At 38.2% G+C, this 25,146-nt stretch overlaps 1 long non-coding RNA gene across 1 annotated transcript in view; it reads left to right on the top strand.

The window, feature by feature from the left end:
* LOC129533199 (uncharacterized) overlaps positions 1 to 21,394 on the top strand; it is a 28,482-nt gene extending 7,088 nt beyond the window's left edge. The window contains exons 2-3 of the long non-coding RNA XR_008679281.1: positions 9,909 to 9,984; positions 21,328 to 21,394. This is a non-coding gene — a long non-coding RNA (uncharacterized lncRNA). The remainder of the gene's footprint in view (positions 1 to 9,908; positions 9,985 to 21,327) is intronic.
* Positions 21,395 to 25,146: the final 3,752 nt, after the last annotated feature.

The raw sequence follows: 25,146 nt of genomic DNA, 5'->3' as shown, positions 1-25,146 counted from the left end.
GGACGAAGGGTAAAAGGCACCTCCCTGTACATGGTTTTTTTTTTTTTATTTTGGAATTTCCTGTGAATCTACAATTACTTAAAAATTAAAAGTTAAAAAAGTGATCTATTCAATATTTGTCTATTTAACAGTTGATTATCATGATTTTTGCGTTAAAAAATGTAAAAGCCCTGAATCAATATTTAATAAGTTAAGTTTCTGTGAATGTGGGAGGTGGGCTCTTTACATTCCAGGGAACATGGTTATAAATGTTTTTCCTTTTCTTGAGAAAGGAAGAGGTTTTTTTGTTTGTTTGTTTAGACAAACCCACATGTTTTTAGAAAAAAGTAATTTATTTAATTTTTAATTTTATTTATTTTATTTTTGTTGCTGTTCCAGTTATATCTTTTATTATTATTATTATTATTATTATACTTTAAGTTCTAGGGTACATGTACACAACGTGCAGGTTTCTTACATATGTATACATGTGCCATGTTGGTGTGCTGCACCCATTAACTCGTCATTTACATTAGGTGTATCTCCTAATGCTATCCCTCCCCCTTCCCCCACCCCACAACAGGCCCCAGTGTGTGATGTTCCCCTTCCTGTGTCCAAGTGTTCTCATTCTTCAATTCCCACCTGTGAGTGAGAACATGCAGTGTTTGGTTTGTTGCCCTTGCGATAGTTTGCTGAGAATGATGGTTTCTAGCTTCATCCATGTCCCTGCAAAGGACATGAACTCATTATTTTTTACGGCTGCATAGTATTCCATGGTGTATATGTGCCACATTTTCTTAATCCAGTCTATCACTGACGGACATTTGGGTTGGTTCGAAGTCTTTGGCATTTTGAATAGTGCTGCAATAAACATACATGCGCATATGACTTTATAGCAGCATGATTTATAATCCTTTGGGTATATACCCAGTAATGGGATTGCTGGGTCAAATCGTATTTCTAGTTCTAGATTCTTGAGGAATCGCCACACTATCTTCCACAATGGTTGAACTAGTTTATAGTCCCAACAACAGTGTAAAACTGTTCCTATTTCTCCAAATCCTCTCCAGTATCTGTTGTTTCCTGACTTTTTAATAATCACCATTCTAACTGGTGTGAGATGGTATCTCGTTTTAGTTTTGATTTCCATTTCTCTGATGGCCAGTGATGATGAGCATTTTTTCATGTGTCTGTTGGCTGCATAAATGTCTTCTTTTGAGAAGTGTTTGTTCATATCCTTCGCCCACTTGTTGATGGGGTTGTTTGTTTTTTTCTTGTAAGTTTGTTTGTGTTCTTTGTAGATTCTGGATATTAGCCCTTGGTCAGATGAGTAGATTGCAAAAATATTCTCCCATTCTGTAAGCTACCTGTTCACTCTGATGGTAGTTTCTTTTGCTGTGCAGAAGCTCTTTAGTTTAATTAGATCCCATTTGTCAATTTTGGCTTTTGTTGCCATTGCTTTTGGTGTTTTAGACATGAAATCCTTGCCCATGCCTATGTCCTGAATGGTATTGCCTATGTTTTCTTCTAGGGTTTTCATGGTTTTAGGTCTAAGATTTAAGTCTTTAATCCATCTTGAATTAATTTTCATATAAGGTGTAAGGAAGGGATCCAGTTTCAGCTTTCTACATATGGCTAGCCAGTTTTCCCAGCACCATTTATTAAATAGGGAATCCTTTCCCCATTTCTTGTTTTTGTCAGGTTTGTCAAAGATCACATGGTTGTAGATGTGTAGTATTATTTCTGAGGGCTCTGTTCTGTTCCGTTGGTCTATATCTCTGTTTTGGTACCAGTACCATGCTGTTTTGGTTACTGTAGCCTTGTAGTATAGTTTGAAGTCAGGTAGTGTGATGCCTCCAGTTTTGTTCTTTTGGCTTAGGATTGTCTTGGCAATGTGGGCTCTTTTTTGGTTCCATATGAACTTTAAAGTAGTTTTCTCCAATTCTGTGAAGAAAGTCATTGGTAGCTTGATGGGGATGGCATTGAACGTATAAATTACCTTGGGCAGTATGGCCATTTTCATGATACTGATTCTTCCTACCCATGAGCATGGAATATTCTTCCATTTGTTTGTATCCTCTTTTATTTCACTGAGCAGTGGTTTGTAGTTCTCCTTGAAGAGGTCCTTCACATCCCTTGTAAGTTGGATTCCTAGGTATTTTATTCTCTTTGAAGCAATTGTGAATGGGAGTTCACTCATGATTTGGCTCTCTGTTAGTCTTTTATTGGTGTATAAGAATACTTGTGATTTTTGCACATTGATTTTGTGTCCTGGGACATTGCTGAAGTTGCTTATCAGCTTAAGGACATTTTGGGCTGAGATGATGGGGTTTTCTAAATATACAATCATGTCATCTGCAAACAGAGACAATTTGACTTCATCTTTTCCTAATTGAATACCCTTTATTTCCTTCTCCTGCCTGAGTGCCCTGGCCAGAACTTCCAACACTAAGTTGAATAGGAGTGGTGAGAGAGGGCATCCCTGTCTTGTGCCAGTTTTCAAAGGGAATGCTTCCAGTTCTGCCCATTCAGTACGATATTGGCTGTGGGTTTCTCATAAATAGCTATTATTATTTTGAGATACCTCCCATCAATACTTAATTTATCAAGAGTTTTTAGCATGAAGGGCTGTTGAATTTTCTGAAAGGCCTTTTCTGCATCTACTGAGATAATCACGTGGTTTTTGTCATTGGTTCTGTTTATATGATGGATTATGTGTATTGATTTGCACATGTTGAAGCAGCCTTGCTTCCCAGGGATGAAGCCCACTTGATCATGGTGGTTAAGCTTTTTGATGTGCTGCTGCATTCGGTTTACCAGTATTTTATTGAGGATTTTTGCATCAATGCTCATCAGGGATATTGGTCTAAAATTCTCTTTTTGTTGTGTCTCTGCCAGGCTTTGGTATCCGGATGATGCTGGCCTCATAAAATGAGTTAGGGAGGATTCCCTCTTTTTCTATTGATTGGAATAGTTTCAGAAGGAATGGTACCAGCTCCTCCTTGTACCTCTGGTAGAATTCGGCTGTGAATCCATCTGGTCCTGGACTGTTTTTGGTTGGTAAGCTATTAATTATTGCCTCAATTTCAGAGCCTGTTATTGGTCTATTCAGGGATTCAACCTCTTCCTGGTTTAGTCTTGGGAGGGTGCATGTGTCGAGGAATTTATCCATTTCTTCTAGATTGTCTAGTTTATTTGCATAGAGGTGTTTATAGTAGTCTCTGGTGGTAGTTTCTATTTCTGTGGGATTGGTGGTGATATCCCCTTTATCATTTTTTATTGCGCCTATTTGATTCTTTTCTCTTTTCTTCTTTATTAGTCTTGCTAGCAGTCTAACAATTTTGTTGATCTTTTCAAAAAACCAGCTCCTGGATTCATTGATTTTTTGAATGGTTTTTTGTGTCTCTATCTCCTTCAGTTCTGCTCTGATCTTAGTTATTTCTTGCCTTCTGTTAGCTTTTGAATGTGTTTGCTCTTGCTTCTCTAGTTCTTGTAATTGTGATTTTAGGGTGTAGATTTTAGATCTTTCCTGATTTCTCTTGTGGGCATTTAGTGCTATAAATTTCCCTCTACACACTGCTTTAAATGTGTCCCAGAGATTCTGGTATGTCGTGCCTTTGTTCTCATTGGTTTCAAAGAACATCTTTATTTCTGCCTTCATTTCGTTATGTACCCAGTAGTCATTCAGGAGCAGTTTGTTCAGTTTCCATGTAGCTGAGGAGTTTTGAGTGAGTTTCTTAATCCTGAGTTCTAGTTTGATTGCACTGTGATCTGAGAGACCGTTTGTTATCATTTCTGTTCTTTTACATTTGCTGAGGAGTGCTTTACTTCCAACTCTGTGGTCAATTTTGGAATAAGTGCGGTGTGGTGCTGAGAAGAATGTATATTCTGTTGATTTGGGGTGGAGAGTTCTGTAGATGTCTATTAGGTCTGCGTGGTGCAGAGCTGAATTCAATTTCTGGATATCCTTGTTAACTTTCTGTCTTGTTGATCTGTCTAATGTTGACAGTGGGGTGTTAAAGTCTCCCATTATTATTGTGTGGGAGTCTAAGTCTCTTTGTAGGTCTCTAAGAACTTGCTTTATGAATCTGGGTGCTCCCGTGTTGGGTGCATATATATTTAGGAGAGTTAGCTCTTCTTGTTGCATTGATCCCTTTACCATTATGTAATGGCCTTCTTTGTCTCTTTTGATCTTTGTTGTTTTAAAGTCTGTTTTATCAGAGACTAGGATTGCAACCCCTGCTTTTTTTTTCTTTCTATTTGCTTGGTAAATATTCCTCCATCCCTTTATTTTGAGCCTATGTGTGTCTTTGCACATGAGATGAGCACACCTGAATACAGCATGTCGATGGTCTTTACTCTTTATCCAATTTGCCAGTCTGTGTCTTTTATTTGGGGCATTTAGCCCATTTACATTTAAGGTTAATATTGTTATGTGTGAATTTGATCCTGTCATTATGATACTAGCTGGTTATTTTGCCCGTTAGTTGATGCAGTTTCTTCATAGCATCGATGATCTTTACAGTTTGGTATGTTTTTGCAGTTGCTGGTACCAGTTTTACCTTTCCATATTTAGTGCTTCCTTCAGGAGCTCTTATAAGGCTGGCCTGGTGTTGAGAAAATCTCTCAGCATTTGCTTGTCTGTAAAGGATTTTATTTCTACTTCACTTATGAAGCTTAGCTTGGCTGGATATGAAATTCTGGGTTGAAAATTCTTTTCTTTAAGAATGTTGAATATTGGCCTCCACTCTCTTCTGGCTTGTAGGGTTTCTGCAGAGAGATCCGCTGATTGGCTTCCCTTTGTGGGTAACCAGACCTTTCTCTCTGGCTGCCCTTAACATTTTTTCCTTCATTTCAACCTTGATGAATCTGACGTTTATGTGTCTTGGGGTTGCTCTTCTCGAGGAGTACCTTTGTGGTACTGAATTTGAATGTTGGCCTCTCTTGCTAGGTTGGGGAAGTTCTCCTGGGTAATAACCTTAAGAGTGTTTTCCAACATGATTCCATTCTCCTTGTCACTTTAAAGTACACCAATCAAATATAGATTTGCTCTTTTCACATAGTCCCATATTTCTTGGAGGCTTTGTTTGTTCCTTTCCATTCTTTTTTCTCCAATCTTGTATTCACACTTTATTTGATTAAGTTGATCTTTAATCTCTTATATCCTTTCTTCTGCTAGATCAATTCAGCTGTTGATACTTGCATATACTTCATGAAGTTCTCGCGCTTTGTTTTTCAGCTCCATCAGGTCATTTATGTTCTTCTCTAAACTGGTTATTCTAGTTAGCAATTCCTCTAACTTTTTTTCAAAGTTCTTAGCTTCCTTTCATTGGGTTAGAACACACTCCCTTAGATTGGAGGAGTTTGTTATTACCCACCTTCTGAAGCCTACTTCTGTCAATGTGTGAAACTCATTCTCCTTCCAGTTTTGTTGCCTTACTGGTGAGGAGTTGAAATCCTTTGGAGGAGAAGAGGCATTCTTGTTTTTGGGATTTTCAGCCTTTTTGTGCTGGTTTCTCCCCATCTTCATGGATTTATCTACCTTTGGTGTTTGATGTTGGTGACCTTCAGATTGGGTTTCTGTATCTGGACATCTTTTTGTTGATGTTGATGCTATTCCTGTTTGCTAGTTTTCCTTCTAACAGTCAGGCCTCTCTGCTGCAGGTCTGCTGGAGTTTGCTGGAGGTCCGCTTCTGACCCTGTTTGCCTGGGTATCACCAATGGAGACTGCAGAACAGCAAAGATTGCTGCCTGTTCCTTCCTCTGGAAGTTTCATCCCAGAGGGGCACCTGCCAGATGCCAGCCAGAACTCTCCTGTATGAGGTGTTTGTCAGCCCCTGCTTGGAGGTGTCTCCCAGTCAGGAGACACGGGGGTCAGGGATCCACTTGAGGAGGCAGTCTGTCCCCTATCAGAGCTCGAACATTGTACTGGGAGAGCTGCTGCTTTCTTCAGAGCCATCAGTCAGGGACGTTTATGTCTGCTGAAGCTGCCCCTTCCCCTAGGTGCTCTGTCCCAGGGAGATGGGGTTTTATCTATAAGGCCCTGACTGGGGCTGCTGCCTTTCTTTCAGAGATGCCCTACCCAGAGTGGAGGAAACTAGAGAGGCAGTTTGGCTACAGCGGCTTTGCTGAGCTGTGGTGGGCTCCACCCAGTTCGAACTTCCTGGTGGCTTTGTTTACACTGTGAGGGAAAAACTACCTACACAAGCCTCATTAACGGTGGACGCCCCTCCTCCCACCAAACTCTAGCATCCCAGGTTGACTTCACACTGCTGTGATGGCAGCAAGAATTTCAAGCCAGTGGATCTTGGCTTGCTGGGTTCCATGGGGGTGGGCTCCTCTGAGCTAAACCACTTGGCGCCCTGGCTTCAGCCCCCTTTCCAGGGGAGTGAACGGTTCTGTCTCACTGCATTCCAAGCACCTCTGGGGTATGAAAAAAAATAATCCTGCAGCTAGTTTGGTGTCTGCCCAAATGGCCACCCAGTTTTAGGCTTGAAACCCAGGGCTCTGGTGGCATAGGCATTGGAGGGAATCTCCTGGTCTGTGGGTTGCGAAGACCATGGGAAAAGCATAGTATCTGGGCCTGAGTGCATCATTCCTCACGGCACAGTCCCTCATGGCTTCACTTGGCTAGGGGAGGGAGTTCCCCATCCCCTTGGACTTCCCAGGTGAGGCAACACCCCACCCTGCTTCGGCTCGCCCTCCGTGAGCTACACCCACTGTCTAACTAGTCCCAGTGAGATGAACGGGGTACCTTAGTTGAAAATGCAGAAATCACCCACCTTCTGTGTTAATCTCACTGGGAGCTACAGACCAGAGCTGTTCCTATTTGGCCGTCTTGCTAGCTATCTCTTGATTTCTTTTTCAGGTTGTTTGCTGTTGGCATATATAAATGCTGCCGATTTTTTTTTTTTTTTTTTTTTTGAGACGGAGTCTTGCTTGGTCTCCCAGGCTGGAGTGCAGTGGCATGATCTCGGCTCACTGCAACCTTTGCCTCCCAGGTTCAAGTGATTCTCCTGCCTCAGCCTCCTGAGTAGCTGAGACTACAGTTACATTCCACCTTGCCTGGCTAATTTTATGTGTGTGTGTGTGTGTGTGTGTGTGTGTGTGTGTGTGTGTAGTAAAAATAGGGTTTCACCATGTTAGCCAGGATGGTCTTGATCTCCTGACCTCTTGATCTGCTCACCTCAGCCTCCCAAGATTTTTTTTATGTTAATTTTTTTATCCTGCAACTTTACTGCATTTGTTTATTAGTTGTAATAGTTTTTTTTGTGAAGTCTTTAGGTTTCTCCAAATACAAGATCATATTATTTGCAAACAAAGATAATTTGACTTTTTCTTTTCCAATTTGAATACTCTTTCTCTCTCCTGTCTGATTACTCTAGCTGGAACTTTCAGTACTATGTTAAATAATAGAGGTAAAAGTGGGTATCCTTATTACATTCCAGAACTTACGGGAAATACTTTCAGTTTTTTCCCTATTCAGTATGCTACTAGCTGTTGATCTTTCATATATAGCTCTTATTGTTTTGAGGTATGTTCCTTCAATGCCTACTTTCTTGAGGGTTTTGACCATTAAGGGATGTTGAATTTTATCAAATGCTTTTTCAGCATCATTTGAAGTGGTCAACGGTTTTTGTCCTTCATTCTGTTGGTATGATCTATCTTGCTGATTGATACATGTAAATTGAACTATCCTGGTATCTCTGGGGTAAATCTCACTTTGGTCATGATGAATGATCTTTGTAATGTATTGTTGAATTAAGTTTGCTCCTATTTTGTTGAGGATTTTTGTATCAGTTTCATCAGGGATATTGGCATACAGTTTTCTTTTTTTTAATGTGTCTCTATGTGGTTTTGGTATCGGGGTAATATTGGCCTTGTAGAATGAGTTTGGAAGTATTCCTTCTACCTCTATTTTCCAGAATAATTTGGATATGATAGGCATTAGTTCTCCTTTAAGTGTCTGGTAAAATTCAACAGTGAATCCATTGGGTCCCAGGCTTTTCCTTTCCTGGAGACTCTTTAACATGACTTCAATCTCATTGCTTATTATTGGTCTGTTCAGGTTTGAGATTTTCTTCATGGTTCAAGCTTGGTAAGTTGTATGTGTGTAGGAATTTATCCATTTTTTCTAGGTTTTCAAGTTTATTGGAATACACTTGCTCATAGTAGTCTCTAACGATCCCTTTAATTTTTGCAATATCAGTTATGTCTTTTTTTCCTCTATGATTTTTTTTGAGTCTTCTGGTTTTCTTCTTAGTCTGCCTAAAAGTTTGTCAATTTTGTTTACCATTTCAAATAACCAACTCTTCATTTCATTGATTTTGTGTTGTTTTTTGTGTCAAATTTATTTATTTCTGCTCTGATTCTTATTTCTTTTCTTCTACTACTTTTGGATTCAGTTTGCTCTTGCTTTTCTATTTCTTTAAGATGCATCATTAGGTTGTTTATTTGAAGATTTTCTACTTTGATGTAGGTGCTTATTGCTATAAACATTGCTCTTAGTATTGCTTTTGCTGTATCCCATAGGTTTTGGTATATTGTGTTTCCACTTTCATTTGTTTCAAGAATATTTTTAAATTTCTTTCTTAATTTCTTCATTGGCCCACTGGTCATTCAGAAGCATATTGTTTACTTTTCATATGTTTTCAACATCCCCAAAGTTTCAAACCTCCAAAGTTCCTCTTGTCATTGATTTCTAGTTTTTTTTTCATTGTGGTCAGAGAAGATACTTAATATGATTTCAATTTTATGAATGTTTTAAGACTTGATTTTGGCCTAACATATGGTCTATTCTTGAGAATGATTGATGTATTGAGAAGAAGAATGTGTATTCTGCAGCAGTTGGATGAAATGAACTGTAAATATCTCTTAAGTCCATTTGGTCTATAATTCAGATTAAATCAGATGTTTCTTTGTTGATTTTCTGTCCAATACTGAAGGTGGGGTGTTGAAGTCTCTAGCTAGTAATAAACTAACTCTCTCTCCTCCTCTTTCTCTGTCTCTCTCTCTCTCTCTCACTTTAGTAATATTTCCTTTATATATCTGGATGATCTAGCATTGGGTGCATATGTATTTACAATTGTTATATCCTCTTGCTGAATTAACCTGTGTATTATTTCTTGTCTCTTTTTATAGTTTTTGTCTTGAAATATATTTTTTTCTGACATAAGTATAGCTACTCGTGCCTGGTTTTGGTTTCCATTTGTATCGAATATCTTTTTTCATCCTTTTATTTTTAGTCTTGCATGTCTTTATTGGTGAAGTGTATTTCTTGTAGGCAACAGATCATTAAGTTTTATTATTTTTATCCATTCAGCCACTGTCTTTTGATTGGAGAGTTTAGTCCATTTACATTCAATGTTATTATGGATAAGTAAGGGCTTACTGCTGCTATTTTGTTGTGTCCTGGTTGTTTTGTGGTTTCCTTCCTTTCTTCCTTCCTTCTTATCTTCCTTTTTGTGAAGGTGATTTTCTCTGGTAGTATGTTTTAATTTCTTGCTTTTTACTTTGTGTGTGTCTCTTATAGGTGTTTGGATTTTTTTTGACTTGAGAGTACCATGCAGCTTACAATTAACATCTTATGATCAATTATGTTAGACTGATAACAGTTTAACACTGATTGTGTAAACAAACAAATCAACTAACAAACGAGCAAAGAGAAAACTAATAAAAATCTACACTTTAACTTTATCCTCCCCGCTTTTTAACTTTTTCTTATTTCTATTTATATCTTATTGTACTGTGTCTTGAAAAGTTATTGTGGTTATTATTTTTTATTGATACATCTTTTAGTCTTTCTATTTAAGAGTAATTTACACACTACAGTTATAGTGTTATAATATTCTTTGCATATGTATACTATTACCAATGGATTTTGTACCTTCAGATATCATATTGCTCATTAACATGTTTTTTCCTTTCAGATTGAAGAACTCTGTTTAGCATGTCTTGTAGGACAGATCTGGTGTTGATGAAGTCCCTCAGCTTTTGTTTATCTGGGTAAGGCTTCATCTCTCCTTCATGTTTGAAGGATATTTTTGCTGGATATACTTTTTTTGTTGGGGTGGTGAAGAAGTCTCACTCCATCAGCCAGGCTGGAGTGCAGTCGTGCAATCTTGGCTCACTGCAACCTCTGACTCCTGGGTCCAAGCAATTCTCCTGCCTCAGCCTCCTGAGTAGCTGAGATTACAGGTGTCCATCACCACACCCAGCTACTTTTTTGTATTTTTAGTAGAGATGGGGTTTCACCGTGTTGGCCAGGCTGGTCTCAAACTCCTGACCTGAGGTGATCCACCCACCTCAGCCTCCCAAAGTGTTGGGATCACAGGCATGAGCCACCGTGCCTGGTCTACTAAATTAGGATAAAAGGATTGTTTTTCCTTCAGCATTTTAAATATGTTATGCCACTCTCTCCTGGCCTTTAAGGTTTCCACTGAAAAGTCTGCTGCCAGCTGTATTGGAGCTCCTTTGTATGTTATTTGTTTTTTTTCTCTGCTGCTCTTAAGATCCTTTCTTTATCTTTGATCTTAGGGAGTTTGACTATTAAATGTCTTGATGTAGTCTTACTTAGATTAAATCTGCTTTGGGTACTGTAGCCTTCTTATGCTTGAATATTGATATATTTCTCTAGATTTGGGAAGTTCTCTTATTATCCACTTGAATAAACTTTCTACCCTGATCTCTCTCCCTTTCTACCTCCTCTATATGGCCAATGACTCTTAGATTTGCCTTTTTGAGGCTATTTCCTATATCTTGTAGGTGTGCTTTATTCTTGTTTATTTTGTCTCTTCTGACTGTGTATTTTCAAATAAACGTGTCTTCAAGATCACTTATTATTTCTCATGTTTGATCAACTCTGCTTTTGAAAGACTGTGATACGTTTTTAGTATGTCAATAGAATTTTTCAGCTCCAGAACATCTGCTTGATTTTTAAAAATTATTTCAATGTCTCTGTTAAATTTATCTTATAAGATTCTGTTTCTTTCTTTCTTTGATTTATTTTATTTCTTGTCATCTTTTTTTTTTTTTTTTTTTTTTTTTTGTCTTGCGAATCTGTGACAGGAGTCTGAATTCCTTCACTGTGCTATCTTGAATGTTGTTGAGCTTGCTCAAAAGAGCTATTTTGGATTCTCTGTCTGAAAGATCACATATCTCTGTCATTCTGTGATTGGTCACTGGTGCCTTATTTAATTTGGTGAGGCCATGTTTTCCTAGACAGTCTTGCTGCTTGTGGATGTTTGTTGATGTCTGGGCATTGAAGAGCTAGATACTGATTGTAGTCTTCACAGTCTGGGTTTGTTTGCGCCCATTCTCCTTGAGAAGGCCTTCCAAGTATTAAAAGTGAATTGAGTGTTCTGATCTAAGTCTTTGGTCCCTGAAGCTGTATCTGCATTAGGGGGCACCCCAAGCACAGTAATAATGTAACTTTTGCAGAACCACCTTGGTGGTCTTAATTAAGATCTGAGATAAATTTCTGAATTACCAAGCAGAGTTTCTTGTTCTCTTCCCTTACTGTCTCCCAAACAAATGTTGTCTTTCTCTCTCTGCTAAGCTGCCTGGAGGCAGGAGAGGGGTGGCACAAGCACCCCTGTGGCCACCACCTCTGGGACTCTGCTGTGTCAGAACAGAAGCCAGCTCATCACTTGGTCTCACCCAGGCCCATGTGTTAACTCAAGGCCCAAGGGCTTTTCAGTCAGCAGGCCACCAATCCAACAAGACTTGTGTCCTTCCCTTCAGTGAGCTCTCCCTGGCCTACAACAGGTCCAGAAACACCATCTGGGAGTCAGGGCCTCTAGGCAGAAACATTAGAAATCTACTAGGTGCTCTATTTCACATAACTGAGCTGGCAAGAGACAAAGTCCTTCCCACTCTTCACTCTCCTTTCCTCAAGCAGGAGTTTCTCCCTGTGGCCACCATTGCCTCAGGCCCATAGCGAGTACTGTGTGGCTACTGCCAATGTTCACTCAAGGCCAAAGGGCTCATCAATCAACTTGTGGTAAATATTGCCAGGCCTGGGTCTCTCCATTCAGGGCAGTGGGCTTTCCTCTGGCCCAAGGCAGTCCAGAAATTCCATCCCAGAGCCAAGGTTTGGAAGTGGGGACCCTAGAAGGCTGCTTGGTGCTCTATCTCACTATGGTGAGCTGGTACCCAAGTAATCTCTCATGATCCACCACCCTCCCCCACCTCATCCTTCTGAGTCTCTATTGTCTATCATTTCACACTCTACGTCCATGTGTACACATTATTTAGCTCCCACTTATAGGTGAGAACATGCCATATTTGGCTTTCAGTGTTTGACTTGTTTTATCTAATGGCCTCCAGTGCCATCCATGTTGTTGCAAAAGACATGATTTCACTTGTTTAATGCTGAATGGTATTCCATTGTGTATATATACTACATTTTCTGTATCCAGTCTTCCATTGATGGACACTTAGGTTGGTTCCATATCTTCGTTATTGCAAATAGTGCTGTGATAAACAGATATCTTTTTGATGTAATGATTTCTTTCCTTTGGATAGATACCCATTAGTGGATTGCTGGGTCAATGGTAGTTCTATTTTTAGTTCTTTGAGAAATCTCCATACTGTTTTCCATGGAGGTTGTACTAAGTTACATTCCCACCAACAGTTTCTAGGAGTTCTATTTTCTCCACATCCTCCTCAATATGTTACTTTTTTGTCTTTTTAATGATATCCATTCTGACTAGTGTAAGATGATGTTTCACTGTGGTTTTAATTTGTATTTATCTGCTGATTAATAATGTTGAGCATTTATTTTAAGTCAAAATCTTTCCTTGGCTCCATTTATATTACACTTCACATTTCACTCGTAAAGCAAGTTGTGGCTCGCTTTACACCCATAGCTTGTTGAGTTCAGTCTTTCCTCTTAAATTCATTTCTATAATTTTTCTGAAAAAAAAATTTTTCATTAGAGGTCAAAATTACAAAGAGTTTGGAATATCACAGTGTACCATAGCATTCTGGTTAATAGGCACTGCTATAAAGCACAGGCTTCCTTTGATTCTCTCAACTCCTATATTCCCTCTTACTTAGAGAACTGCAAACTGTTCAGCATTTTTTACATGTTTGTTGGCAACCTATATGTCTTCTTTTGAGAAGTATCTGTTCATGTCTTTTGCCCATTTCTTAAATGGGGTTATTTGGTTTTTGCTTGTTGAATTGCTCTCAGGTACTATGCTCACTACTAGGGTGATGAGATCATTTGTACATCAAACCCCAGTGACATATGATTTACCCATGTAACCAACTGCACGTGTACTCCTGAACCTAAAATAAAAGTCGAAATAACTAAAGTGTCCTATATGTTCTTCATGAGCATATTTTAATCCATATAATTTTAAGATAAAATTATAACTTTAGATACTGTTTCCTCCACTGCTTTAAAAATGTATGTTTTTATACTATTTTTTCTTTTTCAAAAAACAAACTATTAGCTGCTCCTTCTACAAAATACTTATCCACACTTCTTCATGTAGATAAATCTTATCTACTGTTTGGCTCTTAGCTTAGACGTCACTTAGACATCACTTCCCTCTTATATAACACTTAGAAGGTCCTCCCTGACACCCTCACTTAATCCCTGAACACTTTTTCTTCCATCATGGCGATTATCACACCATTACATTAGACAGTAAATACTTTAGTGTGAAACACTAAAATGTTGGCTCTATAAGGGCACAGGTTGGCATGTTCATGGCTGTATAATTTAGTTTGTATTACATGCCTGGCATATTGCAAATGCTCCATAGGTATGTGAAGTGAATTTAAAAAAAAAAAAAAAAAACAGGTGCCGAAGTCTTCCACAGAAAGAATGTATTATGGAATGTTTACCCTAAGATGTTATACATATTAAAATAAAAGTCACTTGAAGAAAGTATAAATAATGCATAGATAATAGGCAGATGGATGGAAATTTGACAGTAGGATGGTTTTCTCAGTGAATCCCAAACACTTGGAAGTCAAAATGAAGCATCTGGGCTCCAACAGAGGTTTGTAGACTACTACCCATAGCCAAATCTACTTCAATGCCTGTTTTTGTAAATAAAGTTTTATTGAAATGTAGCCCATTAGTTTACAGATTCTCTATGGCTTCTTTCGTTCTACAAAGGGAGAGTTGAGTAATTGCCACAGAAACCACATGGCCTGAAAGTATGAAGTATTTACTATCTGGTCCTTTAAAAAAAGAAATTGCCGGCCGGGCGCAGTGGCTCACGCCTCTAATCCCAACACTTTGGAAGGCCGAGGCGGGCAGATCACGAGGTCAGGAGACCGAGACCATCCTGGCTAACATGGTGAAACCCTGTCTCTACTAAAAATACAAAAAAATTAGCCAGGCGTGGTGCGGGCCCCTGTAGTCCCAGCTACTCGGGAGGCTGAGGCAGGAGAATGGCATGAACCCAGGAGGTGGAGCTTACAGTGAGCAGAGATCGTGCCACTGCACTCCAGCATGGGCAACAGAGCCAGACTCCGTCTCAAAAAAGAAAAGAAAGGAAATTGCCACTCCTACTCCAACAAAAAGTCCCTTATTGCCAAAGACCAAACCTGCCTGAACTATTAGTCCCATCTAATATTCCACATTTAATGTACTTATGTTTAATTGTCATTTTGCTCCCTAAATTTTTACATTTTATCTTCACCAAATGAGAATTGTTAGAGATATTAAGCAGGGAATTAAATAAAGAGCAATTACATCGTTCAGTATAAATAGAACTAGTAAAGAGAATCTTGAGAAAACAAATTTTATAATGCAAATTATATGCAAATTCAAGAATGCTAATGAAGTAAGTAATCTCAGTTGTCAAAGTACAATTTAATTAAGGATTAACAGGTGACCTTAAAAAGTTTACAGGTTCATAATTAGGACTTTAGAAATTATATCATTATTATATTCTCTGCTTTCTTATTCTTATATAGGGCAATCATAAATATGAATGAGCTCTTAACATTTTTACATAGATTTTTTACCTGATTATGAAGGTAATATTTTATTATTTTTATATCTGCTGCAGAATATTTGCTTCTACTTAAAAGGCCTGGGCTAGACTTTTATTGTCCCCTTGGCATTATCTGCAAGTCAGATTCTCCCACTAAGCAAGCTCTCAGGAGACAACATAATGTTCCAAGACTCTCTTTAGGCCTGAGTAACAGAGGAACACATCACATCATATGATTCAATTAATCATGATCTTTTCTAAAAAATAAAGCAATTCAAGTAATATAACATATTATTAATATGCACTGTCATATCTAAATATGAATGAGATTTACACACATCTAAGTAGATTAAATAACTGACAATCATCATAATTTAGAATAATTGATAAAAATAGGAAAGAATAACAATACCAGAAAAGTATATTGACAAGATTATATATACTACTAATTAGGTTAGACAACTAATCAGTATTTATGACTCACTTCAGTTCACAAAGCCATCATGAGAAGTCTCTCTTAAATCTTGTGTACATGGTAGAAGGTATCCAATATCATGTTCACCCTCTTGAGCAGTCCAAAAATGTGGAGAAATGACAAATGGAAGACTAACAAGAGTAATAAACCTCACTCTATATATTAGTGATTCTGCAGGATCTTCACATAGTATTGAACAGCAGAAAACTCCACCTGAATATTAAACAGGCCAATTTAACATGCCTTTATTAGTCAGGGTTCTCTAGAGGGACAGAACTAATATGATAGATGTATATATGAAGTGGTGTTATTAAGGAGAGCTGACTCACACGATCACAAGGTGAAGTCCCACAATAGGCCATCTGCAAGTTGAGAAGCAAGAAAGCCAGTCCAAGTTCCAAAACCTCAAAAGTAGGGAGGCCAACAGTGCAGCTTTCAGTCTGTGGCTGGCGACTGAAGGCTCGAGAGCCCCAGGCAAACTACTGGTGCAAGAGTCCAAAAGCCAAAGAACTTGGAGTCTGATGTTTGAGAGCAGGAAGCATCTAGCACGGGAGAAAGATGAAGGCCAGAAGACTAAGCAAGTCCACTTCTTCCTTTTTCTGCCTGCTTTATTCTAGCCACGCTGGCAGCTGATTAGATTGTGCTCACCCACATTGAAGGTGGGTCTGCCTCTCCCAGTCCACTGACTCAAATTTTTTGTTGTTGTTGTTTTGTTTTGTTTTGTTTTTTTGAGATGGAGTTTTGCTCTTGTCGCCCAGGCTGGAGTACAATGGCTTGATCTCAGCTCACTGTAACCTCTGCCTCCCAGGTTCAAGTGATTCTCCTGCTTCAGCCTCCTGAGTAGCTGGGATTACAGGCGCCTGCTGCCATGGCCAGCTAATTTTTGTATTTTTAGTAGAGACGGGGTTTTACCATGTTAGTCAGGCTGGTCTCGAACTCCTGACCTCAAGTGATCTTCCCGCCTCAGCCTCCCAAAGTGCTGGGATAACAGGCATGAGCCACGGCACTCAGCCCACTGACTCAAATGTTAATCACCTTTGGCAACACCCTCACAGATACACCCAGGCACAATACCTTGCATCCTTCAATCCAGTCAAATGGACAATCAGTATTAACCACCACAATGCCCAAAACTGATCTCCTAATTCTTCCCCTCAAACCATTTTTCCCACATGATTGTCCATCTCAGTCAATGGCAGCTTCAATGTTCAGGCTACTCAGGCCGAACACCCTGAGTCATCCTGGACTCCATTCCCTACCCTTTAGTCAATCTAACCTGGCAGATTTCCATACAAAACATATCCAGGACTGACTGACTACTTCCTACCATCTCCACCACTGTGTCGATGAAAAGAGTCAAACTCTGTGAAATATTTGAAGAGATTTATTCTAAGACAAATATGAGTGACCATGGCCCTTGACACAGCCCTCAGGAAGTCCTGAGAACATGTGCCCAAGGTGGTCGGGACGCAGCTTGGTTTTATACATTTTGAGAGGCATGAGACATCAATCAAATACATTTAAGAACTACATTGGTTTGGTCCAGAAAGGCAGAACAACTCAAAGTGGGGGCTTCTAGGCTATAGGTGAATTTAAACATTTTGTGGTTGGCAATTGGTTGAGTTTGTCTAAAGACCTGGGATAGATAGAAACAACGGAATGTTCAGGTTAAGATAAAGATTGTAGAGATCAAAGTTCTCTTGAAGTCTTAGAGTGGCTGCCCTTAGAGGCTATAGGTGACAAATGTTTCCTATTCAGATCTTAGTTAATCTGTTTAGGATTAGGAGGGTCTGGAAAAAAAGATCTAGCTATGTTAATAGAGAGTCTTTACAGATGCAAATTTTCCCCCACAAAGAATAGCTCTGCAGGGCCATTTCAAAATACGGCAAAGAAACATGTTTTGATGTAAAATATTTTGATTTTCTTCTTTGTCTCATAATGTTATGCCAGAGTCAGTTTGGAAAGTAAATCATGATATATAGGATTAAATAAAACACATCTGATGAGAATTTATGATTTGTAGGGCATGACCCCCAGACCCCTTTTTAGATAAGAATTTGGGCAGGATAAAAAAAAAATCAGAGTTTAATCCTCAACTGGAACCCTTGCAGGTGCTACCATCACTCTCTTTTATTATTGTACTAGCCTTCTGTCTGGTCTCATTGTTTCCACTCTTCCATGTTAAAGTTCTCCCTTCACATAGACTTAACATATGCATTTCAAATAAAGTCAGAATACGTTACTCTTTTGTATAAATTCCTTCAGTGCCTTTCCATCTCATTCAGAGTAAAAATCAAAGTCATTTACATTTGTCTGCCCTCTCCTCAACATCTCTCTGCTCATATCTCCTACTACTGTCCTCCTGTTCTACTTCAGCCAAGCTGGCGTATTCCTCGCTGCCTTGTTTCTTAAACACACTATGCATGTTCTACTATGCACAATGGAACTGTTCCTTTGCTACTCCCTCCCAGGGACTTTCTCCCATTAGATAGCCACATAGCCCACTGCTTCACTTTCTTCATGTCTTTGTTCAAATACAGTTGGCTCTTGTAATTCCTATCAGTAATACTCTATATGTTATATTCAATAGAGCCTATAATAGTGCCTGAAACATTGAAGGGGCTCAAAGCATAATTGTTATGAATGATATTGGTTAGAGGGAAGAAGGGACTTTTCTATTAACTGTTCAGAAGCAGAAGATGTCATCAGGGAGGACTGTACCTCAGCATAGACTGAATCAGGAAACCTAGAGAACTAGGTACTCTCTCTCATAGAGAACTCTTACAGCGGCACTAAAGGAAGAATTGCCAAGATTAATTACATCTTACCAACAAAACAATTTTTATTATCAGACAAAAACATCCAAGGGAGAAAAAAAGATTGCCATGATCTGTATCCATATATCCACATACTACCATGCAAGGCCAGAGAAAGAAAGCTGGGGCTCCCCCATAATGTAACAGCTCCTGATTTTATGAAATTTCTACAGTATATGACAGAGGGCTGGGGCAAAGTGGAAAGAGAAAGATAAAACCCCCTGTGTAAAGCACAAGACAATGAATAAGCTTATGGCTTATTTAAGGCTTCGATGAAGTTTAGGCGTCCCCAACTAGGAAAGACTTGGATTCAGGTGAAGAGATGATTATTTATTCTATTTTAAATGCATGTTTTCTCTGCATCTTAGAATCTGTGCATCTTAATGTGCACATCACAGACCCTTAAGACAATTTAGAGATGCATCTTAGAGTCTGTGATGATTAATTTCAGGTGTCAACTTGTCTGGATTAAGGAATACCTAGAAAGCTGGTAAAGCATTATTTCTGGGTATGTCTTGGAGGGTGTTGCAGAGGAGATTGGTGTGAGTATATGGACTAAGTGGGAAATATCTGCCCTTCTATTCTATCTGGGCCCCCAGACGACTGGATGTGGGTAAGCATCATCCAATCGACTGGAGGCCCAAATAGAATAGAAAGGGAAGAGAAAAGACAATTCTTTCTCTCTGTCTCTCTCTCTCTCCCCTCCTCCCCTGCAGCTGGAATGCTCTTCTTCTCTTTCTCTTGGACATCAGCACTCCAGGCTCTCCAGCCTTTGGAATCAAGAACTTACACCAGCTGCTCCCTGGAGTGCTCATGTCTTCAGTCTCTGATTAACAATGACACCATCAGCTCCCCTAGTTCTAAGGCCTTTGGACTTGGAATGAGCCATGCAACAAGCATCCCAGGGTCTCCAGCTTACAAATGGCATGTCATGGGAATTCTGGGTCTCCCTAATCATGTGAGCCAATTATCCTAATAAATCCCCTCTCATCCTTCTATCTGTCTATCTATCTATCTCCTATTGGTTCTGTTTCTCTGTAGAACCCTGAATAATAGACACTAGAATCTTACCTTTATGTCATCATTTTTTCTCTTACATAGTAAATAATGCTCTGTCTTAGAACCACTGGTGTCTTAGATTCAGTGAAATATGTTTAAGTCAAATTTGGAAGTATCAGCCAGGGTCAGCCAGATGAATTGTGCTAACAGAAGCATTTGTCAGATATTCACTGAGGCCCTCACTTGGGTATCTCATCTGCATAAAAACAGAGGCTGTTTTCTTCAGGGCAAGAGTTTTTAAGTCTATCTGTAAAAGGAGCCACCTCCTTGAGCATATGCAGGCCAAATTCCGTAAGTCCTCTGCTTCCTTGCAGCCTGAGACCAGAATAAGCATTTTGGTAGCAGGTCTTGAAGAAGCCATCCTCACAGGGTTAACAAGAATTCTGGACATAAATTGAGTTATAGTTAAGCATTAATCAGGCTGCACTTTGACTCACTTCCTTGAAACCGAAAGTCACGTAGCACTAGATACTGACCATTTGCATCCCCATTGTTCCTATAGATAAAATTTCTGACATTAGTCGTAAGGCTTTTGTTTAAGATAGATAGGATCTCCATATTAGAATCCCAAGACCTTTGTTTAAGAATTGCTTAAGCAGATCCTGACTTTCAAGGGCACAGCTGACACCAACCAGTTCAAAGATCCACCACAACGGAACCGAGTCAGCATGAGACTACAGTTTTTTCATCTCCCTGCCCCATGACTTCACCCTGCACTCTTCAGCCAATCAGTGATCTCCACATTTAGGTCCACTCTGAAACTCTTAAAAACCTTAGTCGCAAGCTCCATTGAGAAATGAATTTGAGGTTTCTTCTTGTCTCCTTGTTCAGCGGCCCCACAATTAAACCTCTTTCTCTGCTGCAACCTGGCATTTTGACATATTAACTTGCTGCACACATCTACCAAGTTTCTAATACCACCAAGAATAATAATTTCCAGACACCCACGTTTGTTAAACATTCAGCAACTAAAGCTCCTTGGCATGTGGATATCATCTTGGTTCCTTCTCATCATTCAAACTCACATATTAGAGAGATTATTTAATCATTATTTCATTGACATTTTATTTCATTTTATATTTATTTTTAGAGATGAAGTCTTGCTTTGTCACCCAGGTTGGAGTGTAGTGGCATGATCATAGCTCACTGAAACCTCAAACTCCTGTGCTCCAAGGATCCTCCAGCCTCAGTCTCTCAAGTAGCTGGGATTTTATGTCTAGGCAACTTTGCTCAGAGACTTTATTAATATTTTAACCGGCATTCCTTTTGAAGATACAGAAATGCATCCAGGAGGGTGCTCCAGTGACACTGTCAAGATCATGAAATAGAACCTTCCAATGCACATCCTCTTGCAGAAACATTTAAACAACTATTCACACACTAAAATACTTACACAAGAACTAGAGAAACCAGGTGAGAGACAACAGCACCTGGGTAGAGAACAGAAATAAGAAATGCATTCAGAGTTAAGATCAGTAATACCTTCCATATCTAGTATCTTAAATATTTATCTTCTATATTTAGAATATTCTGAGCTGTTAATTTTTAGTTTAGGATTACAATATTCCCAGATTTAGTAGAAAAGTGCTGCCTATTAAAAGCAATGAGGCTTATACAACTTTTTGCTTTTAATAAGATGCTGAAATAATATCCCACACAGACTAGTAGCATCTGTTTTCAGAAAACATCATTTTTATGAGCATTAGGACAAATAGCTAATGCACGTGGGGCTTAAAACCTAGATGGTGGGTTGATAGGTGCAGCAACCACCATGGTACACGTATACCTATGTAACAAACCTACAAGTTCTGCACTTGTATCCCAGAACTTAAAGTAACATTGAAAAAAAAAAGGAAGAAAACCTCATTGTTACTCTGGTGTCTCTCAATATTTTCAAAACTGCTTTAAATGGAACCTCACTGGGAAAGCAGCTGCAAAAGCAACAACCCTGAGTGTTAATGAGCCTGGGCAAGCTGAAGCAGAATCCATGGGGAACTGTCCTCTCCCAGCCTAACGCCGCCCTCCTGTATTTTGGCAGAGTACTCAAGCACAGCAGCAATTACGAGATCATTGAAGAGGCTGGATACAAAAGTCGAAATCCTGGGTACTAAATGTAAGTACAGCTGTCACCATTGCAGGACATGAAGTGAGGAAATAGGGAGGAAACAGGATGTCCTACAGAATATTCAGAAGGCACTTTACACTCGGTCAATTTGCTCTCAAATAAAGGATAACAGCTTCATCTTCTCAACAAATGTTCTAAATGGTAACGAAGGCTACCAATTGCAAATGAATGCTGGCATTATAACTTCTTTGAGTTATCTCATGAGGCATTTTTTTTAAGCCTGGGTTGGATGACGCATCTTATCAGAGCCTCTAGAGTGAAGCAACGAAACTTATTAGGAAAAAAAAAAAAATGCCTCATGAAAAAACAAAAGCCTCCAAACTGAAGAATGTATTCATTTGGTGGTTATTCTACGATGTTTTGTAAAATAGCTCATCCTCCACCATACAGCAATTTATTCCATTTAAAAATGGATATGGAGTGAGCCGAGATCGCGCCACTGCACTCCATCCTGGGAGACAGAGCGAGACTCCGTCTCACAAAAAAAAAAAAAAAAAAAAAAAAAAAAAAAATGGATATGGATATTCACCTTTTTCAGGAGTAATCTAAAAATAAATATTGAAAGACAAAAATGAGGATCAATAATGTTTTTCCTCTTTCTTATCCCCTTCCCCAAACCTCTCTTACCCTCTTTGGAGAGACTAATGTCGTTTGTGGGTCTTTTTTTTTAATAAGAGCATTTGCCATTTATTTGATGACCCACTTCTTTCCCCCATTTCATTCCTTTTGAAATTGTTATAAGAAAGCAATTTCTTACTATTCACTTGAGGAAATTAGTTTGGGATCAAAACAGTTCTGAGGTCTGACCATGTAGTTCAGGTTTCCTATCATGGCCTTTCTAGATAATGTCCACATAAGTCCAGACAACCAATTAGATGGCAATCTTTTTCCTCATTTTTCAGTAAAAGCCAAGACTTCTGATTCACTAGTTATGGAATTTTTCCTTGAATCTCAGTGATGCAAAAATCCTATAGTACTTAATATGACACTTCTATTAACATAGTGGTAACAAACACTGTTTCTAAACTTTCCTATTCAGGAAAATCAGATTGTCTTCTAAACAAATTCTCTCTCAAAGCCTTCAACATTCTAACCCAATTAAGACAGAATACAGCAAATTACCCCTACTAACGCCCAAGTCTGGCACTTCAATTTTCTTTCCACCTCCTTTAGCCCTCCACTGCCATTTTCAAACTCACTAATAGAATACTATTAAGTTTGGGTTCTTAGCTTGATAACATGCAGAAGGGGCTTTGGCTCCCTAGAGATCATTTGGAAACTTTATAATAAACATACACCATATGTTCGCGTGTGTGTGTGTGGTTGTGTTTTTAATATACAATATTTAAATTCTATGTTTGGTAAACTATCATTTAATTTTGTTCTTTAGAAAATATAAATTAATTGGCTTTTGTGTAAGGAATTATATTTCATAAGATTTTCAAGCACCACTAATGTATTCTGCAAACTGATTAAAACCTGACCAAATCCAACCATGTTCATTGGTAATTATATATCCCGTTTAACAGTCAAGAGTTTTACCATCGGTTATGTGGCCCTCGTGCCAAGAAAACCTATTTGTAGATTTACATACCTGGGCCAACAGGAGACCTATATAAGTGTATAATTTTACAAAACTTCAGCCCCCAGAGTCACTTGTAACTGTCCATCTATAAACAAATATAGCCCTTGAAGCAATGACGTTGTAACTTTCCAGCTAGCACCTCACAGAGCTGAATAATGATATTTCATTGCTATAAGCATTTTTCAGCAAGTTAACTTCTAAAGCCAAGCTGGGTTTTTAAAGGCTTTTTTTTTATGCAATGGCATTTTTGAGCTCCTAAGCATCAATAATTTTGAGTGCAATTAACTGGAGGTTGCACAAGATTTTGGGGAAAATGTGCAAATAGGAGAAAATAATGTCTTTACTTTCAAGCGCAGGGACTAATTCCAGCTTAAAGGAGTAATGCAGTCCAAAATATAAAACAAAGACAAAAAAAAAACACTAATGAATAAGACATGAAATAATGACTAGATGATTTTAATGGCTCTTTACTGAGTGACGTTTGAAAAACAATTGATCAACCCTCTATTTCACTTTGGTTGAATAAATATAGCTTGTATTTTTATTAAGGAAAAGCACCATAACCACATCACTCCAAATTATAATTAAGTGATTGGTTATCTAATTAGAAGTTCATATGTCTCCTATTTTTAATAAATCTTCAAGTCTTCATTTAATGCAGTACGCATCCTGGACCTTCGGAAAACAATCACCCAGTGTTTAAAAAAAATGTTTAACTCTTTTCACTGTCTCTGAACAAGGAGCTGAAAATCCAAGCTTCTGTTCATGTTCTGCTACCTGCAGTCTGGATAAACTTACAGCTATTAAATTTTTATAAGCTAGTGTGTGCTGATATGTAAAATAGGGATAATTTTGCCTTTCACAGAGTTTTGGTGAATATAAAATAGAATAATGAAAATGTGTTTGAAAATAAATACAAACTACTATATCAAGGAAAATTATTATTTGTTATAATTATATGCATAATTTTACTTAACATAATTATTACATAATTATTATAGTTATAATTATATAATTAATTATATGTAATAAATCACATACAACTCTTTGAATATATGCCTAAGTGTCATTCAAATTCATCATTATCTAAAGCAAATGTCAAATTTTGCCTCAGCCACTAGAGTGAAATAGATACATCCTGGATCTTCCACCTAAAGTCTTGCTAGTCAAAAGAGAAGAGGAGTAGATTTAGGTACATTACTATTATGTTTTTTAAAGGTATTTGCACTTTCAAAATTAGATGACAAGATGAATAAATGTAAATTTTATGTGATTTATTTAATATCAACTAAATAATCACAGGTAGACAGAAAGACCACTTAGGAAGCACAAGTCTGTGACTTTCATATAAGGATCGACATCTTGACTGCATCGCTTTCTTCATTTCACTTATCCTTTTAGTCAATGGATATCCTAATATATACCAAATATCCTAAATATACCTTAAATATGTCTATCTCTCTTTATCCATTTGAACACTGCTACTATTCCTATTCCCATTCAGTATACTATCACACAACGAGGTAGAGATACTCAACCATTACAAAGTAAGAAAACCAACATTTCCCAAATTTTGTTAGTCTCCCATCAGTTCTAAAAGCATGAATTAAAAAACCTGTAATTACAGAGCACTGTACTAGTTTGACTCAATTAGAGTTGTTTGGAATGATTTGTCTTCTTCAGATTATCATAAACCCATACAAAGTTGTATTTCAAGATTACACAGGATATTAAGACTTAATAATGGGTATTTAAGGACCAGCAGAGCAATCTTTATTTATAAAAAATAATACTATCACCATAACGTTGCGTATTATTTGCAGGATTGGCATTATCTTTCATAAACACTAACTCAATAAACTCTCACTAATCACCAACTAAATACAGAAGAAAATATATTTGGTTCTCTTCTCCAGATCATCCTAGCCACTCCCCATTTCCACATTCTATATTTTAACCACATAGAAAATTTTTCAGTTTTCAAATGTGCCATTTTCTTTCTCACTGCAAAGTGTTTTTCAAATGCTGATGCCTTTCCTGGGACATTCTTTGCCCAGACTGTCTTCCTTCAATTCCCTTTAATTTACACACTGTTCATGTTTCTTTTTTTTTTTTTTTTTAACAGATGGGATCTCACTATGTTACCC

The sequence above is a fragment of the Gorilla gorilla genome, chromosome 3 (assembly GCF_029281585.2).
Source record: "Gorilla gorilla gorilla isolate KB3781 chromosome 3, NHGRI_mGorGor1-v2.1_pri, whole genome shotgun sequence".
Classification (NCBI taxonomy): Eukaryota; Metazoa; Chordata; class Mammalia; order Primates; family Hominidae; genus Gorilla; species Gorilla gorilla.
This window is presented reverse-complemented; position numbering and strand designations above follow the sequence as displayed.